The sequence below is a fragment of the Vigna unguiculata genome, chromosome 10, assembly GCF_037176805.1.
Source record: "Vigna unguiculata cultivar grain cowpea cultivar isolate G323 ecotype 2 chromosome 10, ASM3717680v1, whole genome shotgun sequence".
Lineage (NCBI taxonomy): Eukaryota > Viridiplantae > Streptophyta > Magnoliopsida > Fabales > Fabaceae > Vigna > Vigna unguiculata.
Window position 1 is genome coordinate 31,953,632 of NC_140801.1, and position 20,140 is coordinate 31,973,771.

The 20,140-nt window shown below is 34.1% G+C and overlaps 1 pseudogene; it reads right to left on the reverse strand.

Annotated features, from left to right (window-relative positions):
* Positions 1 to 12,491: 12,491 nt before the first annotated feature.
* Positions 12,492 to 15,444, reverse strand: LOC146882391 (uncharacterized; annotated as a pseudogene).
* Positions 15,445 to 20,140: the final 4,696 nt, after the last annotated feature.

Here is a 20,140-nt window from a genome sequence, read left to right on the forward strand (position 1 = left end):
CTTCAGTAATGTTCAGCGAGTAAAAATTTTCACATTTGCGGAGCCATGCATCCGCTTCATCAGGAAAGGCTTTGCCAGTGAACTCTGCTGGCTTGTGACGTAAGAAATCCTCCACCGTTGGCACCCTAACTGGTGCAATCGTCGTTCTACGCTACGCTACTACAGGTGGCTGCATTGCATCCACCACCTGGTGAATAGCCTCTACGATGTGATCAGCACCATTCTCACTCCTTCTCCTTCTGTTAGCAGCCATAGCCTGAATACACCACATGAAAACTGTTAAAACCAATTCACTGGGTTAAACAAGCCACTCACACAATTACAACATTCAACTCAACCACACAAGCAATCAAACGTCAAGGTCACTCCCCAAAAGCCCCAAAATATTTAAAATATTTTTCAAAACTTTTGCTCTGATACCAATTGTAACATCCCTAAGGAATATTACTAATATTTAATATATAAAATAAGAAATAAAAAATAAATGTCTCGTTTATTTAATACCATTTCCCAAAAACACGGGAAATTTAAAACTTTAATACAATGTAATGAAAACAGGAGTCCAAAAGTATAAAACTAAAGTAATATTCAAATGGCTCCCAAAAGGGTTACAAAACTATCCCAAAACCAAAATAACCAATATATACAAAATCACATGCTATCCCTCGCTCCGAGTCTATGCATCTCTTGGCCCACCTGTCACATCATCTTCTCCTAGATAACGAGTTATCCGATCATCGCCACACACACACAAAGGGTGAGCTATGCACAATATATAAAACAGATACATGAAATAAATATGTCACCCATCCCAAAATAACATAACTAAAATTTTATGCTTTTCAAATTACCCAACCATGACCTCATGGTCCCTCATGAGTCATATACCTGAACTAGATCTTGGGACTTCACTGTGCTTCCACGAAACTAATCCATTCGTGGTCCAACCCTGTGAGCCTATCTCGCTCATAGTCCTGCCCTACAGACTCCTCGTCTGTAGTAAATCATCCAAGCCTTCTCAACTTGGACCCTGGCATGCACGCAATCACCATACTATGGACTCCTCGCCCAATAGTAGCCGACGGGAAAATAAAAGTTCCTTGCCCATCGTGCGCCCGATGCATGTAATCACCATACTAAGGACTCATCGCCCGTTAGTAGCCGACGGGAACTCAACCAGTTCCATGCCCATCATGCGTCCAACCATCAAGCACATCCCAAACCCCTATTGGACTTAGTCCTTCAAGCCCAAACACCACACCACATGCATATACTTCCTATACTTAGGATAAAGCAGCCAAATCACACACACAAGCACAAATAAACATGGAAATTCGCATAAACTCGCTTAAGCTAGGGAGTCTCACCCAAGCTAAGCCCTCTGCCTCGCTTAGGCTAATTTACCTCGCCTGAGTGAGCTTAAAACAACAGCCTCATCACGTTATCTCGCTTAGGCAAGATCATCTCTTGCCTAAACACTCAATTCAATCTCCCCTCAGCTACAATGCAAGCAACACATCCAACTTGATCGCGAAATCTCGCTTAGGCGAGACCATTTCGCCTGAGCGAGACCCCTGTTCGCTCAAACCCACCAAACTCCTCGCCTGGACGAGGTTTTGCGCTCAATACAATTCAGGTTTCCTCGCGACCTCGTTTCGGCGAGTGTCTCTCGCTTGAGCGAGAGACTAAGTCGCTCAACCCCATCCAAGGTCGCCTGGGCGAGTAACACGAATCGGGACCAAAAACGAGAGTCTACAACTCTCGTTTAGGCGAGATGGAGTCGCTTGGGCGAGACTTGCAGGGTTTCAAGTCTGATCACGCGCACAGTGCACCAAAGCAATTCCAAAACTCTACTCAATTATTACCAAGACAATGTAATGGCAAACAAACATCAGAGTCATGATTTATATCCCATTAAGCTACCAAAACACAAGAGTTAGGCTTCCACCACCATTCCTTTACCAAAAACCCTCATTCCCAAAAATATAATGCATTACAGGATTATACGCACAACATCAATTAATTAAGCTTTCTATCACCACACATAATGCATGAATTTCATGCCAACAGAAATCAATTGAAAACAGAATTTACCCAAAACCATAACACATGTCAATCAATTTAAGCGCATAAGGACAACTCCCCTAACCTGAAATCTTGGTACCAAATTAGTAGCCTTTGAGGGTTCTTCTCCAATCTGCCTAATTCGTTGCCCTCTCATATTCCCTCCAAAACTACACTAAAAAAATAAAGTTCCAATTTCATTCTCACCCAAGTTTGATCCCATGCCCACTTAGTCACCATTCAAGTGCATTAGCGATTCAACCAAGTCATGTTAGTGATACACTCCAATCATGATAAGCTTACAATACAAATTCCATACTTATACATATTATTATAAATCAATAATAATAAACCAACAACACATAATTGGTATATATAGGACTCGAACCCAAGTCCTCTCACACAACCAAAGTACTCTCAACCATTTGAGCTAGTACTTTTCCATATCACATTAAACAATAATTAATGCCATAAAGGCGCTTTCTACCCGCATTTATTAATTAATTAATTATTTAATTAATTAATTTTCATGGGTCTTACATAGCCAGCCAGAATCAACCACCAATCCTCACCCTTCTTTGTTCGTTCTCTCTAATATAGTTAGCATCAACAATACACAAAAAACTCATTCTCTATTTCAATCCGCAGCATCTCATTTCAATCCATAACAATCCTTAACCCCCACGTTGATTAACCTCTGATCCCCATTGATAGAACCATCATCTCCAACCTGCACTCAGAAAATCAAGTACACGCACTTCACCACCACTCTTCATTTTCCGCTAAATCCATAATAGCACTCGATAATAGCACCGAACCGACACTACTCGCTTCTTTCACACACATGCCAGAAAACCACCAAACCACCACCCCCATCTTCTACAAGATTCACATGCCCACAGTTACCTCCAATTCACCAAAATCTTCATACACAACAAGCAAAACAATACAACATGCGAAACCCACCTTTCTACCTACGTCATTCATCATCCTCGAGCCACCGATGCAGTGAAACACCCAAATCCATTTATCCAACCTAGCATAAATCAGGAAAAGAAAATAGTAAGAGGAGATAAAACCATCAAGTGGGCGAATCAATGGCGACTTCGATCATGGTTGGTCACACGATGGTTAGGCTCGGTGTCGTGGATTCCAGATTTGGTGTGGCTCACGCTTGAAGAAGAATGAGAGACGTTTAGGATGCGACGGAGGTCGGAGAGGCTTTTGGTAGCGATTGGCGTCGTCGCTAGTGGCTTTGACAGGCCGGGAAGCTTGTGAGGTCGAGACATTGGAGCTGGAAGGAGTGGCTCGTGTATCACGGAAGAAGACTTTGGAAGATTGAGAGAGCACTCGCGCGTGGAAGGGAACGAAGGAGAATCGGTGATGCAAGCGCTAGCAGCTCTTTCGGCGGTGGTCACCGTCGTTGACGCTGGGCTTGGTCGGCCGTGAGTGAGGGTTGGTGTCGCTCACGTAGAGGAAGAAGAAACCCTCTTTAAGCTTATTTTTATGTTTAAGAGTTATTTTGGTTTAGACTTAAAACTAATTTTGTTAACTTCCTACACCACCACTTTTAATGTTCTCAAACCCTGTGTATTTTTCTGCACATGTTTATTCTTTGCACATATGATATTTGTTAACCCCGCGCACCTGATATTTGTTAACCCCGCACCCCTTTTTATTGTGGACGTGTTTCTTGTTACTTTTTGCAGCCATGTTTCATTACACACACCTTCCTTGGCTACTTCCTGCACCACCATATTTACTGACCCCACTCCCTCTCGAATATAGAAATGCAATTCAGCCAAGACTTCAACAATCGTGACCATCTGAATAAGGAATGTTGCGTCCGCACATCCTCAGCCACCTATCCGTATCCGGCATTTATCGGTCAACTACTTTTTGCTACTTCCTCTGGTGGATCCTCTCTTATTTCAGTAGTTGTCTCCATTGGGATCCTCCCCTCACCAACCAACTGACCATTACTCCCATTCCCTGACCGACTACTCCCGTCTCCCCCTAAACGTTCACTCCCACTACCCGAACTAGATAATGACACACTATCACTAACACTTGACATACGTGAGATATCAGCATGACGGCAAAAATAAGGAGCGTATCAGACAACTCTCACACACACAAATAACTTCTCTCAAACATCTTGCAAATGAACCAAGGTGAATAAATCTTCTTCAGCAATTGTATTTATAGCCAAGCATCTGAACCGCTACAACTTTTCCCGCCTAAAACACCTAACAGATGAAGTGTCACAACGAATGCGAAGCATCGCAAAACTCAAAATGGTAGCGCAATCCCCTCTGATTGAACTCCTGACACCTGACACCCCTTCACCTGCCATCATTGCATCCACCATAGTCTTAACATTCTTCTTAACACTTCAAGACTGGGGGACTACCATACCATACCCCACCAATAAAATAAATTTCTTACCAGAAACTACACGGGCGAAAGAGCACACGGTCACGGTAACCTACATCACCAAAATTCAACATAGTAAATAAACACCACAACTGATAACACGACTCATAAAATCCTAAACCTTTGACGAGACACCTGTCTCGACAAAGGCTGGGGGACTGGTGTACTATACCTAGTCAGAGTAGTGTAACTACACGGCCAAAACCGCCTAGGTATAGCCCCACAAATAACCATTGCATAAGTAACCAGTTAAGCATGATCACATAGCGGCCCGAGCCGCCTACGGTAAAGGACAAGACATAATAAGGGGTTGTTAACCCCAAACTTAGAACGTTACAAACAAAGCCCCTAGTGTCAACAACGCTAGCACAGGACTTGGGCCTTACCTAGGCCCATCTAGGACCCAAACGTTGGCCCAACACAACTAAAGGGGGCCCAGCCCATAAGAATGACAAATATAATTCATAACTCTATAAATATGCATGGACCCCAGTAATTAAGAGGTACGCTTTCATTAATTCCCTAATCTGAGATTTGACTTTTGAAGAGCCCTTTTGCTGACTTGATCGTTGGAGCCCTCTCCGCAAGTAACCCCCTCAAGGGTCTGGATCGCATACGTAAGAGATGACATGTGCAAGTCAAGAAGGAGCTAGCTTGGGTGTTGATTTTAAACTCTTTTTAATTTGGTTGTTTGGACTATTTTAAAAATAATGAAAAATTAGAAACATAGTTGTTAATGTTCTGAAAATGTTAAAAGTCTCAAGAATTATAAAGATAACGCAAAAGGATGATTGTAAATCAAAGTATAGAAATTAAGAATAAAAAGGATTGTATGGATAGTATAGAGATACATAGGGTATAGAGTTCAGAGAAAGGTCGGGTAGACCTAAGAGAATGGAGGGTGGTGATATAAATACTCTGGATTGACATACACCATTAGTCGGGTATTCAAAAATTCAAAGGTCTCACACTCTATTCTCGATCGTCTTCTTGACTGTAGTGTAAGATCAGGAAAGTGGAATAACGCACATGTTGTACCAATGAGAATGTTTAGTCTGTTGGCACTATCCATATTGGCGTAAGGCCATTATGATTCAGAAAAGTCTAATGGCAGTGTTTGGGACCTAAACTATATAAAGAAAGAATGTGAGATGAATATGCTCATGAGTTGAAACTCAGAATCATACAAATATGATTATTAAAAGATTGATAATGAGGAATTTGATATCTTAGATTCAAATCATATGGAATTGATTAACTTGATTTTGATATTTTTGGCATGGTTAGTTATGATATTATGAAGATTTAAACTTTTGTGAAGTTATTTCATTCAATTGCAAGTTTATTAAACAACCATGTTTTGAAATGTTATATGAAGTTTTAGAGTTAAGGGAAAGACTCGCCCTTTCTTTATTTTTCAGAGGAAGAAAATGGAGACCTAACATGTAACAATGAGATTGTCTAGATTAACTTTTCATGTAACTTTGGATTTTGTTAAAGCTACAACTGATATAGTGTAACTTGTTTGTGATGTATTTCAAACTAAAAGTACCTTTAGTTTGTTGTAAAATATAAACAAACTTCTATTACATACACTTATATGTATGTTAACATTTTATTCGTATAAATATCATGTATGTTTAATAGACGATACATTGGACTGACGTATTTTTTTTTTTTTTTGTTTTTATTCCGGTATTTGTTAAAAGAATACAAATTAATTTCCCTGAACATCCACTATAAAAAATCGTATTAAATACGACAATTATTTGTTGTATATGATGACGCTTATGACTGCCACTTTTTGCGCATGTGGCGGGTTCGCATACCGCCATAGATTCTACCGCCACAATGTATAATATGACAGTCTTATGCGAACCGTCGCAACACCCATCATTTAATGCATTGTGCAAATAATGGCAGTTAAAACTCTCATAATTTGTTTATTTTAAAATAGTTCCAATGCAAAGTACAACACCTACAAATGCCATTATTTGCTTTGTACTGAAATGTAATACGACGTTTCGAACTGCTGTAATTTGAATGTAAAATTATTTTAACCTATTTTTCATAAAATAAGAAAAAGTAAAAAATATATATCACAATAGATAAACTTTTGATCACAAATATTTCATTCATAATTAATATTTTCCAACATCATCCAAACGTTTACATGTTGAAAACCAAACAAAAATAAGATCTTACATTATTATAACACATTTTTCTAAATTTCTATATCTATGTTCCTAACTAGTTTTGTCTCCTTGCTTTATCTTACGTCATTTGGCTATGGAGCTTCACTATCTTGTTGAAATTCTTGCTCCAACCCATGCTTACTTGGCTGTCTTGAGTCGTCACCTGCATAAGTTCCTACTCCCTTCAAAAGCAAGTGCTTAATTTTTTCTTATAATAGTTCAAAGGCAAGTATAATAATGTTGAGTTGAAAACCAAAACTAACAAAATAACATAGCAATAGCTAATACCCATATATCTTTCTCATTCATTCATATATCAATAAAAAGAAAAAAAATGCATAAATCATGCAAAAGAATAATAAAATACTTGAATAAAAACACTTGGACAAGATTTGAAGGCCAACATGTACAGGGAATCAACGAGGAATTTTGTTAAAACCTGGATATAATAGCAACTCCAACAAAAAATTATATAAAAAGACCCTTCCCATCAATTATAAGTAGCTAAACTATTAATTTCTCCAAAAAAGCAAGCTAGAAAATTACTAATATTTTCCAATTTGAAATCAAATCTGAGTCTACTGCCAATTTAGATTGGAAATCTAGATTTTCCAATTTGTAAAATCTATATATAAGTAAAATGGAAATGTGATTTGAAAATGTATCAAAATAAAAAACCAGATTCACAGTAATGGATATTTCTATTATCTATTATAAAATAAAATTACTACAAATTAAAGGTCTTTTAATCTTTCACATACATAACTATCAAAATACTTTAATACAATGTGATCACTTTAAATTGGTACAACCTTAATATCTTTAATATCCAATTATTCAAATACCAAAGTTGGATTAAGGATCCAACAACCCTTGCATTGTGTCTTTAGAAAGATAATAATTATCTTTAATTGGTTAAAAAAATAAATCTACCTTGAGAATTGCCATTCTTTAGGATTGGGCTCTGGAGCTATTTGTCTTCCACCTTGAAAGTATATTAGTATAAACAATGAAATAAGGAACTAGCAAATATCGCCTTATACTTCATTCTCACTGCATCCACTATTTAAATTTATTTTTGTAAACAAGATCCTTTAAATTTATCCTTTCTTCACCTATCTAAAATACCATCATCAAATAGAGTCTACGTGTGACCCACAAGAGCAGTAAGAAGAACAGAACAGACTTGCCTTCACAGTTGTAGATGTCATACGATTGGAGTGTCATGGTTACCACTATTAGCAATATTTAATCCCATTGGGTTAAAAGTAACTCTCTAAAGAATATAAGAAATGACCTTATTCTTTGGTTGTTCCTACAAAGGCCTCTTAGATAGCCATCTACTATACATGGCAAGGCATTCTTCAGGTTTGTACTCTGGAGCTGTGTGGCCTCCACCCTGAAAACAATGGAATCAAGAACTACCAAATATGCTACATATACTTTATTCTCATTACACTTTTTAAAGAAATAATTCCACCCTCAATCTAGATTTCAGAGTTCATGAATTCTATAATCAAACATAAACTTACTATTATATTTTTACCAATGATAAGTGGACTCAACCATTAACCAATCTAGAATATACTTATTAAATGGCATTTATATTTGACCCACAAGAGCTACCAGGAGAACAAAAAAGATTTTCCTTCACAATTGCAATTGTCATGAATGGCAACCCAATTCAAAACAAAACCCTGGAATAAGAAAAAGAAAGAGGTTGAGAATTGTAAATCTGAAAGGCAATCCAATTCTTGATGGCTCCAAAATAGTTTCCAAGGAAAATTGAGACCCCCGACATTACTCCTTTCCTGTCAAGAAAATTAAGCATCAATAAATGACACAGACTTCTGTTTCACACCATTTTTTTTAAAATCCAATGATTAGTCTTACTTTACTGAGGTTGGAGTTGGAGTCTTTGTGGAGGTAGCAGTGAGAGTAGTACAAAAACATATGAACATAGCATTGAAGCGCGGGACCTAGTAGTTCCAACTTCCAATTAAAACCTTAAATTAACTAAAAACGCATTCATTAAATCAAACACTTGTGCAATATTACAACAGAACAGCGAAATTAGACTTCTCAACGCATTGATATTTTTTCAATTTCAATCAAAAGCAACAGAGCACACTCAATGTTACATTCATCCACAATTAACTCATTAATTAGAGCAAAGAATATGAATCGCAGATTATTCAATAATCAAAGTGTAAACCAATAAAAAAGGAAATCGTTACAAAGGGAAAGAGGTGGAAGGACCTCGTCTGTGCCAATAATGGCTTTGCCGAAAATTAAGGGATGCAGAGCGAATGCTCGTGGCAACTATTGGTGTGTCTGATTCGTTGAGGGTTTGGGCAGGGGATGAATACGTAGGAGAAATAACTCACGACTAAAGCGAAAGCGAAAACCCTATTCGACATTGTGTCGGAGTTGTCAAAGTCATCAAAGTTGTTTGGCAAAGCATGCGTTGCTGGTCCCCAATTTGTGTGGCAAAGGAAGTCCCGAGGAAGTCCACTTGCACCAACGAGTACTGCGACCTCCAGTGAGGAAGTCGACAGCCACGATAGTGCAGTGGTCTTGGCTGATGGCAAGGTCTTGTGGAAAGGTGGAGATTTGGAAACGTGGAGACGTTGTTGGGTCGCAATCGGAGTGCGAAGGAAGTCACGACGAAATCTAGTGGAAACGTTGAGCAACAATGACTTATGTGATCTCTGGTGGCGTGGCGTTGTGGTAAAGGTGAGGTGTCGTGGAAACGAAGAGATGTTGGCTTCAATGGAAACATTGAGGTGTTGGCATCTAGAGCGTAGGTAGGGTTGAGTGAGAGGATTTTTTAGGGTTTTGTTTGGTCTCTTCCAGACAGTATATTAAAATTCAATTTTTATCTTTTAATAAAAAAAATAATTAGATGAAAGGAGAATAAAAAAAATATTTTGGAGGGAAAGATAGTGCCAGGGAAAAAGTTGGTCGCGAAGAGGAATGTATAATGAGAATACAATGGCATGTGTAAGTGCCATATTTTGCATTCAAAATACGACACATAAAAACTGTTGTATTATGAAACAAATTATGACAGTTTTTTATAACTGCCATATTTATTTCATATTTTTATAGTGATCTAGTAGCAGCAAGTTTTAGTTGAGGTGTTACAGAGGGAACTCAACAAGGGTTGTCGTCGTCCTCCCTCGATCTCACTATCGTTGGCCATCAGTAATTGTCTCACCCACCATCGTTGTTTTCACTCTCGTTGTTATCCCTCTGTATGTTCTCACTCTCATTAGATTGTTTTTCGCAAGCCAGTGGTCGCATTGAAGTTGCATTATTATGAGGTGTCTACAAGAGACTTGAGCCATTGTTAGGTGTGCCCATTTTTCCCTTTCTCTTTCTCTCTCTCTCTCGCCCTAATTGTGTTATGTTTTGTTTTTTGTTCGATGAAGGTGTTTGATTAGGGATTTCGTGTAGTTCTGAACCAAATGTGGATGAGAGTGATTAAGGATTTCTAAATGAAATATAAATACAATTGTGGATGAACTTTAATTCTAACTTGGGAAATTAAACCCTTTGCAATAAAAAGGACTTATAAACCATAGGTGTGATAGGTTATGAACTTGAGTGTGCATGGTTTAAAAAATGCCATTATGAATAGTTAGACAATTGATGGATTGATTATTCATCACTTTATACCTGTTTTGGTTTTGTATGCAATGGTTGCGTGAATTGAGTTCAACACTTAAAAAACCCTTTTAAAATGAAGTCTGATTTCACTTTGAACCACTATTCATGAGTTTTGTTCAAACCTGGAATAATTAATTGGCTTTGCCACTCTTTTCCTATTTCCAAAAATTTTGCTATAGGCTTCCTTCAACAATTCAATTAGTATAGGGCAACATGTCATAAGAAATTTATGCAACGTAGTTTATGTAATTTAAAAATGAAATTAGGCATCAAGTTGAATGATATTCTTATTTCTAACACTTCTTTAATGGTATAATAATGAAAACATATCTGATGATTCAATACACAAAACATATATTGACTCAAATATAGGAAATGACTTCTTATTTTTGTTTTGGTATGCCAACATGAAAACAAAAACACCAATTCTATTTAAAAACATCATCCATGGTTGAATTTTATTCAAATATAATTAAGATAACTTCATCTATTACTTTAGGGTAGTTTGTTTTCACAGCTCATCACACATTAACTGTTTATATTATTCACATTTGACCTACGTTTTTAAAGTTTGACATCAAATCAAATTTACAACGTATTTTGTTGTAGGCACGTGAGTTGGGACGGTAAGTGTTTCTTGATGAAGTCTTTCAACAAACACATATCCGGAAAGGTACTGGCTAGTATGTGGATGAGAGGTCAAGGAAGACACATGTAAGTCTCTTTTAGTGTTTAATATTATTTACTCTTAAACTTATATATATATATATATATATATATATATACATATATATATATATATACATATATATATATATATATATATATATATATATATATATGTATATATATATATATGTATATATATGTATATACATATATATACATATATATATATATACATATATATATATATGTATATATATGTATGTATATACATATATACATATATATATACATATATACATATATATATATATATATACACACACACCATTACATAATAATAATTGTTCATTTTGTACTTACAAGAAGAATTTCAAATCAGGCTTTCCCAAGACAGATTTGAGGTTTCCTCTTGTGATGTTGATAAAACACAAGAGCAGTCCTCTGTTGATCCTACACAAGACGAGAATATCAGGACTAAGTGTTGGATTGAGACTATTGGAGGAAAAAAGAAAGGAAGACTTTATGCGATTGGCCAACTTGTTGCGAAATATACAAGTTCAAATGAAAGCATGAACCAACTACTAACTTCCTCCTCTTCTAATACTAAGGACCTCACTAATATTAGGTAACAACTTTCATGGAGTCTGGAGGAAAATGATCAATTGAGGTCTGAGTTTCGATCCTTTCAATCACTAGTTATTCAATATCTCCCTCCTGATGCTCAGACTCGTCTTCAACAACCACATCCACTGCCAAACCCTAATCAACAGAACTATGAAATTCCTCAACCCCAGTCACACCCCCAACAACAAAATAACCAGGAGGATGAAAATTTAAATGAAGAATCTTCTCCTGATTATGAAGATTATTAGTCAATATAATTTAATAGCTAGATTAGTTAGTTTAAGTGTTTTTCTTTGGCTTTGAAGAGCTCACTTGTGCAACTTGAAGTGGTATAGAAAAATTAAATAAAGGAAAGTCAAAGAGTGTTGATTAAAGTCTAATCAAGAGCTAACCAGCATAAAAAAACCAACAACAAAGTAGTGCCGATTGGAACAACTTCTGTTGGGCGAGAAACTAGTTGTGACAGATTTGAAACAAAAGCTAAAAAGTTGACCTTGAAGTTGACTTTCTGTAATTTGATCTCCTAGCTTTGTGCCAACTATGGGAAATGTCAAGGAACACTAGAATACATTTTCTAAAGTTGGGAAACCTGAAAAATTGATTGAATCGTGCATTCCATGTTACACTTGATTAGTTAGCTAGTTTACTTAGTTCAAATGGTTATTGAATTGAGATTCGTATTGTGAACCGTTTTGTGAATTTTTTTTGAATCGTGAATCGAATCTTAATACGAATCGTAAGATACATGATAAATAAAAAACATTAAAAATATCATATATTATAATTAAGTCAAGATCTCCAATTTAAATGTTACATCTTAATTTTATTCTTTCATTCATCATCTCCAAGATCAATGTCACTTAGATCATCTTCTTCACCTAATATAACATTATGTGGCAACTCTTCTTCATCCTCTTCCTCAACTTCTTCAACCATCCCTTCAATTCCATCATCATTTGCTGGTGTAGTAGATTTTCCCTTTATGTTTAAGTTACTTGGACCCCTCTTCCTTTTCTTGCTTGGAGTTCCCTCTTCAAGAGTAAAAGATTCATGTATATCCATCCATGAAACATCGTTTGGTAGACAAGGATCCTCTTTTTCAGTAAAATACTCATCATCTTATTCAATATCAAATAGACATATAGGATCATAAGTATCTCCTTTCTCTTCTCTAACCTTTTGTCTCATTTCAAGTTGAATATTATATTTAACAAAGACAAGAGCATTTAGTCTTTCTTGTTCCAAACGGTTTCTTCTTTTGGTATGGACTTGATCAAATATGCTCTAGTTTCTTTCACAACCAGTAGCACTACAAGTGAGACTTAAAATTCTCATTGCTAGATTTTGCAACTTTTTACCTAAACACCATAACTTTCCCACCAAAGAGCTGCAATGTCAAATAAAAAACTAAACATTTATAATTGTGAAATTATGCTTTTAATAAAATCTTGAAAAAAAAAATAAAATTTATACCAAGTTGCTTCTTATCCCTAATGTCAATTGCGATGCTTCTTCCAAATAACCATTGGGCTTTCTTGAATCTATCAAGTTGTTGATCAAGTTGAAATCTAATCCTTTTATCAGGGATCATTTTTTCTATGGTCTCATACAAAACCATATGAAACTTCTTCATCCGGATTGAAGTTTTTGTCATAATGAAATCTAATATAAAAATAAAAAGTAGGTGTTAAAATCTATCTATGAAATTGTAATCTAAGAAAGTGTAGTGTTTTCTAATTTTCTATATAAATTTAGGACCCATGTGTGTCTATAAATGAAAGTTGTGACTTTTTTGGCATTTGTAATCGTATTGTAAAATACTGGAAGTTCACCGATGTCTTCAAGAATTAAGTCAAGGCAATGAGCTGCACAAGGAGACCAAAATAGTTTAGTTCTCTTCTCTTCTAACATCTTTCCTGCTACCACAAAATTAGAAGCACCATCTGTCACAACTTGCACGACATTATCCTCCTCAATTTCTTCAATCATAGAATCTAACAATTCAAACATTTGTTTAGCATCCTTGATCACATTACTGGTATCAATAGATTTTAAGAACACTGTTTCGCTTGGACTGTTAACTAAAAAGTTGGTAAGAGACCTCCCTTTTCCATCTGTCCAACCATCACACATCAAAGTTGATGAAGGATTGACCCCAACCAAGGATGAAGGCACATGCTTAAGAAGACTAAGCATGTTTAGAAAGGAAGTTCACTAATCCTTCATCCCTTTTCATTTGTGTTTATTATTTTTGATTCCCAAAGTTGACTTAGTTGAATCAACTTTAGTTGACTTGTTGACCTTTGACTAGGTTTGACTTATTGACTATAGTTGACTTGACTTAAGCCAACATGCTAATCTATGTTTATTTGCTTTGTAGGTTAATTAGGAGTAAGAAAGCAATGCTAGGTGGCGCATGGTGATTGGGGAGCATAAATGATGTGGAAGAGAGAGTAAAGCAAAGGCATAAAGCATAAAGTAAAAGGCATGAAGCAAGTGTACCTATGTACCTCTGGTCTCCTTTATTTTTAGCACTCTTTGGCCACTTTTTGGAGACATATGAGACACATTCTTTGTCTCCTTTTGTGCTAGAACGAAATTAGCCTTGCACACACCATAGCTAGCTCTTTTGTCTCTCATTTTTTTGTAACCTTATTTGACCTAGTTTCTAGAAGATAGGGTTAGGTTTTTGTAGAGACATCCTTAGGTATTTTTTATTTACTTAGAGGCCCCTAAGCTCTTCTATATAAGGGGTGCTCCTAGACATGTAAAAGGGTTGAACATTTTGAAGTAAAAACACTCTTGTGTCTCAACCATTTGTGAGAGTTTCCTCCCTTGGGAGTGAATACTTTTAAGCCTTATCTTGCATAGCAAGTGGCAGCACACATCCACTCATCTTCAAGGTTGCCATGGCTTCTAGCCTAGCCTTGTAGTGGCGTGCTTCTCACATTTTTACCATTTCTTTCCTTTCCATTTTATGTTTTCTTCTTCCTTTGATTGTTCTTGGTTTTCTATGGTTTATGTGCTTTCCATTTCCTTTTTGTTTTGAATCAATTCATTATCTTCTTCTCTTGAGTTTTGTGAAAGGAACCTTCACATCTAGATAGCTTGCTATCTTAATGTCCAGTGGGGATTTCACTTAGCTTTCTTAATCAACTCACACCATATTCAATAATCTTAAAAAGGAACAAGATAATCCTTCATCAAAAGTGCATCCCCATTTTTCCCATTCAACCTTATATTTCTCCAAACTACCTTGAATATTGTCAACCGCTTTTTTCAGATAAGATACTCTAACTTCATGATAAGTTGAAGGCTTTAAACCCTTTCCATATTCCCCAACAGATTTCAACATTTGGGTAAATAAGGAGCTTCTTACCAAATTAAATGGCAAAGCATTCCCCTATATGTAGTTGCAAATATCTTGAATCACCAACTCTCTATCTTTAAACATTTCATTTATGGTTTGTTGTTTTGTAACTCCTTGTTTCCCCTTCTTACTACATTGAATATTTGTTTTTCCAAAACAATCTACCCGATTTGCTTCTTTTATTTTTTCTTTATCTTCTAACAACTTCAAAAACATTTCTCTAACATCATCAGGAACATATGTATAAGCAACGACATTCTCCTTTGTTCCAGCAAGATGATGTTTCATTCTTGCAACACCACCCCAACAAGTATGTGAACAATATTTGCACTTGACTAAAAGTCTATGAGGAGGAACACTCTCATAATGACTCTATGTATTATCTATTTCTTTCTTTCTCCTTGTTTGAGTCATACTCTTTTTAATTCTACAAATAAGAATAAATTCAAACTAATATTTCTTCTTAAAAAAAAATATAAATTAACATTCAGAATAAAAAAATATAAAAAGAAACATATATTTTGTTTGAAAAAGAAATGTTACAGATCATAAAGATTAATTATGTTTTGATAAACTATGAAGCTTTATTTTATTTGAAAAAGAAAAGTATATTTTATTTGAAAAAGAAATGTAAAGAAAGATCACGTGAATATCTTTTGAGCTTTCTGCTCTAAGATGGAATTTAAACAAAAAATAAAAAGGTACATAAAGATCATGTGTGAAGATTTCAGAAAAAAGTGAAATAAAAGGTTGATGTTATGTACATCTACTTTTTCAGTAAATTAAATATTATTAAAATTAAAAATCTAGAAACTTCATCAAAAAGCAATATATCAAAAAGCCATTTTAGATGCGAGCAGAAAACATTTGAGCAAAAAACACTTCAGCAGAAAACACTTCAGCAAACCTGTTTCAGATGCTTTCACGATGCTTTCTTTTTCACGGTGCTTTCTTCTTCACGAAAATGATTCTTCACGAGCAGTCAGGTTTTCTATGCTTCTTCTTTTCTCTTCCACTTTATGCTTTTTCTCCACCTTCTTTTCTTTTCCCTTCTTAATTTATAACCAAATTTCCATCCAATGTGACTCTTCAGATTGTTGGGTTTTTTCATTTTCGATGTGTATTGTATGTTGCGTGAAGCGTATCCGGTGTGAGTAGCATGTAGGCAGTGTGTCGCTTTGTGAGATGTGTATTTTGGGAAAGTGTAAGCGTGGACAGAATCGGGTGAAACAAAACTGAATCGGGAATCATACGATTCCAACACGATTCAGCCGATTCAAGTCACGATTCAAGTGAGGAAACAATTCATCTACTGATACGTTTCGTGGGACACGAAATTTGAACTGTATCACGATACGAATCGTACGATTCTAACTACCATGGATAGGATGATGTTGTTAGAGATTAGGCCTTGTTAGATTTAATGTTGATGCTGTAATACTAAGATAATGTAGGATTAATGAGTTCTGTTCTTATATTTTAAAATTCTGCAGTTTATTAAGTTGGCATTAGTTTTAAATAGTTTAGTTAAAGTAGAGTAGAGGTTAGCCTAGTTAGGTACTTTCTTTAGTAAACTAATACACTATTTTGAGTTTGGTGATTTTGGTGCAAGTTTATACATGTATTGCAGTGGTTTAATGCTAATTCAAGAAAGAGCAATCTGAAATGGAAACAAGTGCAGAATCTGTAATGGAACTTGCAGTTTTCATCATCAAAAACAAATTCTAAAAGTAGTAATAAAACGAATTTTGTTTATTATTTGTCACTATATTTGTAGTTATTAATATGTAATCAATATCGAAAACATTTTTTATGACTCCATATTCATCAAATATTGCATCTATATTGTGTTAATGTTAATATTGAACTCAACTCATTAAATTTGTCTAAAGATATGTTGTTGTTTACTTTTTATTTATAAATTTGTTTTGCCATTACGATTGTTTTTCAAATATTTATTATTTTAATACAATAAATTTTTAAATTATAAAATCAAACTATATTGAAATTTATTTGTTATACTATTGTGATAAAAAAAATTGTCAAATTATATTAAATATATATTATTTAGATTTACCTTTTTAATAGGTTTTATTTGCCTTGTGGTATTTATAATTAAGGGTTTATTGGATGTGATCTTTCAATTTTTCTTTTTTTTTTGTCTAAATCTAATGTTTTTTGTTAAAAATAATTAACATTGTTGCTTATATTACATTCGTGTTTATAAGAGAGTGACAATGTAAATGACACGTGAAATTGTAAACTTAGACATTTCTTTCACAAGAGAAAAAGTGGAATAGAAGAGTGAGAGAAATACTTGGTCTTAGTTGTTTGAAGGTTGTGCAAATTGGTAAGATTTATCGAGAATGAAGAAAAAGATGACCCTTGAATTTCTTTTTCTCTAATATTCTGCATCATGATTCAAAATGAAGAAGGAATATACCCTTAAAAATGGCATTGTACAATTGATAACTAATGAAAGACTTAGATAGTATTCGTTTGATGAGATAGTCTTGAAAGAATATGAAGATGAATTTATGTAGATTTAAAGGAATGATTGTGTGTGTTTTTTTGAGTAGATTTAGATGATAAAGTAAGTGAATTTGAAGATAAATTTTATGAAAATTAATGATTGATTTAATTGATATGATAAATTAGAAAAAAATTATAAGATAAAATTTAAAATTTACCAAAACACCTTTCATAATAAAAATTAAATAAAATTATAATTAAATACTATGGGGCATTTCTACATTTACTTGGCAGAAAAAATGCCAAACAAGTATTCGAAGGAAATATGATGTGAAAGTAGTTATTTACTTTTCTGTAATGACTTATATAATTTATAGTATATTGTAATACATCAATACAATTTCTAGATCATCATTATTTGTATTAATGTTGCCTTACTTTCAATCCATTACTTAGTTTATGATTGTGTTCTCTTTGTGGGTTATATGGTATACTATCATTTTTATGCTAATTGAGATTATAAATTAAAAATAAAGATTTTAGTGAACCTAGTCTCAATTTGAATCCATTAATAAAAAAAGAATGCGTAGAGTTAATTGCAAAACACACCAAAGTGCAGATGAAGTGAAAGGAACAAACACAAAAGTTGGAAATGGATAAATTTTCTCTCCTATTATGCAACCTATTTTCTTTTACATCCATGTAGAAATCCCTACACTTCACTTTTGTAAAAAGGAGTACAAAATATCTACGATGATTAATCCTGTGGATAAACTTACGTTAAATCTTCTGCACTCCTTATATTAATTAGTAATATTTTTTTTAATAAATTTTATATCCCTTTAAGAAATTAACTATCTTAATGCATCATTTCTAAATTTATGTTTTTGCATATTTAATTTCAAAATTCTTATAATACATAAGTATCATTTCCAAATTATTATTATTATGACTATGATTGTTGGTTTACTTTTAACCCACCGCTTAGTTTATGATTGTTTTATTTGTGCTATAAGGTATGGTTGATGCATTTTTTTTGTATATTTAACTATTGTTATGCTAAAAATAAACTAAGAAAATGTAGTCTACTAATTGAGCTTATAATTTAAAAGATGTTGTGAAGCAAGTGCAATTTTGAGTCCGAAAACAATAAAACGACTTGTGTGGAGTGAGGTGCAAATCACCCAAAAATGAACATTAAGAAAAATAAGTAAATAAACATTTTGAAATGAATCAATCATCCTGTATATCATAAAAGGTAAATATTGTTTTCATCACATATATCTAAATAAATTCATTTTTTGTTAACAATAATTTTAATGTATAATAATGTTGATATTGATTTATATAAGATATTGAATTATTTATTTTTTTATAAAAATTTGTAATATTGCAGGACCTTCTATGATTTATCTTATGTATTGAAGCTACTCATATATATTAATATTCTTACAAATAGGATACGTTAATTATCACAATCCTTTGTAAATGAAGTTAACACTTAATAATTAGGTTACTCCTAGGGACTTAAATAGTTAAGTAGTCCTTATAATTCTTACTATCTATCCCAATACTTTTAATCCAGTTTTAAAAATTTCATTACATCTATCTATTTAATTTAATTTTGAGAATTAATTTTGATATTTACAATATCAAAAGTGAACATCTATATAACACGTGATAAAAGCAACAACAATTCACTAAAGATATTTATAACTTATCATGAATGAGATCCCCAAAAACAACCACAACATAAATTAAAACACTAAATGGAGGTTTTGATCATTAACCTCGATGAAAAATTTTAACCTACGACCAAATCGAACATAAACAATCACTCACTGAGACGAAAGAAAAATACACTTTAGATCACCAATGTACCTAGGAACACAGTTGTCGGAGCCACAACCAAGGAAGATAGCCAAAATGTCGAAAACGTGGGGGAGAAGAGACAAAGAAAGGGGTTTCGTGCAAAACCATAAACAAAAATTTACCTTAGATGTCCGACATAAATCTTAAAATTTATGACAGACAATGATGTCACACAACTTATAATATAAAATTTTTAATGAACCTTAGGTCATCCCACGTAAAAAAAAAAATGAGTTTAATTACAAAAGTATCCTTGCATATTCTTTATGTTGTGTTCTTTTGTGTTAGACAATAATTTCCTTATGCTAGGTACACTTTTTCCTCTATTCTTGGTTCAAGTTTCAAGTAAATCATCCTTGTTTTGTATGAGATGGAAGAATACTTAGTATTTTCAAGCAATCTTTTTGTGTTAATAGTGATACGATGGGTGGATTTCATAGGTGTTTGATAAAATGATTTTGTGTTATTGTAGACTAAGGTTTGGGTTGGCGGTGTTTTTTTAGGCACAATTTTCTTCATCAGTGTCTAAATATATTTGAGCTTGATTTAGCATTGAAACTTGAATTTTCTTATAATTTTAAAAGTATAATAAAATAAACGACACGAATCTTAAAGATATTCACCACTTAAACATAGATTTAATTAATAGGATTAAGTGTGAAAGTTTGCATATGAGATTGGAATAAGATCAAGAATGCAAAAATAAGAGCACAATGATATAAAGAAAAGATAAGATAGAAATTCTTATAAGCATGCAAAAATATGA